Raw genomic sequence first — 4,095 nt, forward strand, 5'->3', positions numbered from 1 at the left:
TTAATCCGAGTTTGAGGTGTTTGGATCACAAAGAGGAACGTTTGTGAGATGCAGAACAAATGAAAAGATGCTGGAATGTAGTGGCCAGCGTAGTCACCAGATCTGAACCCAATTGAGCTGTTGTGGGAGCAGCTTGACCGTATGGTACGCAAGAATTTCCCATCCAACCAATCCAACTTGTGGGAGTTGCTTCTGGAAGCATGGGGTGCAATTTCTCCAGATTACCTCAACAATTTAACAGCTAGAATGCCAAAGGTTTGCAATGCTGTAATTGCTGCAAATGGAGGATTCTTTGATGAAAGCAAAGTTTGATGTAAAAAAAAAATACAAATATTTCAAATAAAAAACATTATTTCAAACGTTGTCAATGTCTTGACTCTATCTTCTATTCATTTCACAACGTATGGTGGTGAATACGTGTGACTTTTCAGGAAAACACAAAATTGTTTTGGTGACCCCAAACTTTTGAACGGCAGTGTATGTGATGAACAGTGTGTACTGAAACTAAAATCTTGATTACAATGTAAATTGTATTTGACAATAAATAAATTGATTGATTGATACACATCTTTGTCAAACACACTTCAACACTAATCTGATGAAAATTAACAATATTATTTGCAGAAATTTCTAAAGCCAAGTAAATTGTTCTGGGAGGTTCTAAGCATGACCTGCTCAGCATTGCATCAGCTGCTGTCACTTTGCCTAAAGACTGACTACCATCACCTACTACAGTACACTGCTGTCTGTCACTAAATCTTTAAACCTGACAATCCTAAGAAAGAAACACTTTAAAAAAGCAGATGTGACGATTTCTTCACAACCCTGACCTATCTGACCCCTTTTTATAAACTTCAACACTTACTTTGAGTCCTTCTCCTCACAGCCACAATGCTACTTCTCCACCCTCTCCTGATTTCTATGCATCTGTAGATTCTCCCCTACTCTTTGTCGAACTGTATCTGTGCTCATGTCAGCTTGGCCAGCTTCAAATTGACATAAATTGAAGATAATTTCTAGAAATCCCTACAAGGAGTAGAAAAAGTTTGACATGTACAAAAATATTAGTGAAGATTTAATTCAGTAATTCCTCTGAAGAAAGCAAATGCTTTATGAAGTTAGGTTCTCCCATAAAATAAAAATTAATTTATTCTAAGTGTGATAACTGATTATTTACACACTAACAAATAGTTTTTTTAATAGAATTTAAAAAATAAAATTGTAAAAATACATTCGAAAAAATTATATAACTTAAGAAAATGGTGAGGTGACTCACAAAACTTTTCTTTCTCATTTATGGATTATTTATTGGATCTGTTTAGCTCCTGTTGGGATCTGGAGGTCTGTCCACTTTCTCCACCAGAGGGCGTACGAGGTCTCCTGGAGCCGGAGCTGATTGTACCACCTGTCGCTCGTTTGCTCATCAGGAGACCAGTATATAAGGAGGCAGAGGACGTCTCTCCAGTGCCAGAGTGTTTGCCAACCAGCCTGTCTGAATCTCTGACTAACTGAAAACCTGAACCTGATCTGTTTTCTCCTCTCTGCTTCCTAGATTGAACCTGCCTGAAACCAGAAACCCAGAAGAGTTTCTCTGTCGGTAATCTGCCTGTCTGTTCTCTGAAGAACCCTGGAGATTAATCCCTGTCAAAGACCTGCCTGTCCGCTCTCTGAAAAAACTGGAAGGGAAACTCAAATCAGAACCTGCCAACACTCAAACCAAGCTCTGCCTCCGCCAAGCCCTCTGCCTGCCAACAGCCTCTGGACCCTCCTGGTTCCCCCCTTCTGCCGCTCTGCTTAAACTCCTGAACAGGTACAGACCTGCATACTTCCATCCTGCAAATTACCTGGACATCCACTAACTCCTCTGTCCCCCTCTGCAGTGAACCCACTCGTGACCAGTCCTGGATCTGTTTATTGATTGTGCTCTTACTTCAATAAATCTTTGAACTTTTTCCCCAGTCTCTGAGTGTTTCTGCATGTGGGTTAGGCACCTGAAGCCCAACATGACAGCTCCTCTATTGCCGGTGTGAAATAGAGGAGTCGCAGCCATTAACAAGTTGTGGGTTGTGAAGGTAAGTTGCGACTTCAGCTATATGATGGCTTTTTCACTATCTGAAGTAGAGTGTCACAGTTTAAAGTAGGCCAGTGGTAGTAACCACGCAGAAGTAACAAAGTACAAGTACTTTGTTGCATAGTCTTGTCCAATATGTATAAATTCCGACTGAAATTCACTAATTCTTTTTCAGAGTAAGCACAGCACTCATCTACAACAATACTTTTGCTTTCACTGCAACTGCCACCAAAAAGATTGCATGTATGTGTTAGATGGTTTAAATGAACCTCTCAGAATGGAAAGTTAGGCGAAAGTAGTTCATATGACAACGGGTTGCAGCCAGTTGGTTTTAACCACTGCAAACCTTGAGGTTACAGATGTTTTTCCCCAAAGCTGTGAAAAAGATTAGTGGTTTATGAAACGTGTCAGTGAACAAATGGTTTTAGAAATCGGTTTGTGTTAACATCCTGTTGCTTTCGACTCCAGATAGAATTATTAAAATATTTAAAGACACTGTGAGAACATAAATGAAGTTACAAGTATGATAAATTCACACTTACTAAATGTTAAACTATGACAAATGTAAAAAAGTAAAGTGAAAGTACATTATCTTTTTCAGACCATGAGTCGAGACCTGCTCCCTCCATTAGTTCATCTAATGTAGCCGTGTCTGCAAGTTGCTTCATAATTACAAATTGGTCTGAAATTAACAAGTTTGTTCAAATGTTAGTCATGCCCCCTTTAATGCCTATTTTGTTTTTTTTTTAGCATTTAGTCTCTCATAGGAAGGACATTGTCCTGAAAGACAGCAGTTTGAGTGACCATTAATGTTAATGTCTGATCAGAATACAGGTATAAATAGAGTTCTGGGACACTTAGTTTTACACCTTTTAATAGGTATTAATCTATTAGAAACTGGCCATGCAGTTACTTGATCTATATCTATCCGTTGATATGTTGGGAAACCCGTGAATGGACCCAGAAAGAGGAAAAAGGTGCAAGAACTTGGCATAAAAGAAGAAACAATAATCCATTGTTTCCAAGGTCAGTGAAGCAGCAGATAAGAAAGTAGTTTCTTACTAATTAAGACATATTTGAATTATATGAGTCTTATTCTTAAGTTCTTTTCTGTAATGTTTTTTTACAACATAACCTCAAAATAATCACAGATAACAGAATTATAGAAAAAAAATATGAAAACTAGGATGACGCTGATTATTGTAGTTATTTATTACACTCCCCAGTGTTGCATGTCATTCATTGTAATTAACTTTTAAATATAATTTTTTTATTATCAGTTTTCTCATACAAAGAGGGCATGCATGCCCTCTTTGTATGAGAAAATTCCATGCTGAGAGGTTCCTGCTCAACATTCAAACATTTAAGGGACTTCTTGAGGCAACAGTACTACAAACTTCAACACATGCAGCTTACATTTACCGATAGATATAAATATAAAATCTATATACAGGATATAAACTTCAATATACATATAAATTTAGTTACAATTATTAGATACGGATTTAACATTAATAATAAGCATTGGCCACTAGATGTCTTGCTTTTGCTAAGTTTTGACATCCTTCCCTCCTATTTTCTATGCATACTGTTTTATTTTGGGCACATTTTTGAAAATGAAAGAAACCATTTGACACATTTGTTAAAGGGCTGAAGATAAAGCTCCAGATTATGTTGCTTATAGGCTGATAAGAATTTCTACATAAATGGTCCTCCAAATTAGCTTTGATGAAAACAAACAATTTTCTTATAAAAACGCATATCGGGATATCTCAAAATGTGAGGACCATGTTTCTGAAATAAAAGAATCTGTCAGTGAGAGGAAAAAAAACAATAATAAATAAATAAAAGTAATCCTATATTCTGATTGTATTGATGAAATTGCAGTGAAGAAGATTGATTATACAATTGCTTGGCTGTGTTGAACTGTAAGACATAAAATGCAGTAAATGAATCAGACCATGACAAAGATGAATTAACTTCCCTGATAAGCAACAGGCTATTCTATCGTATCACCAATAGTA

Source organism: Cyprinodon variegatus, unplaced genomic scaffold (genome assembly GCF_000732505.1).
Source record: "Cyprinodon variegatus isolate N-32 unplaced genomic scaffold, C_variegatus-1.0 Scaffold1146, whole genome shotgun sequence".
In the NCBI taxonomy this organism is placed as follows: Eukaryota; Metazoa; Chordata; class Actinopteri; order Cyprinodontiformes; family Cyprinodontidae; genus Cyprinodon; species Cyprinodon variegatus.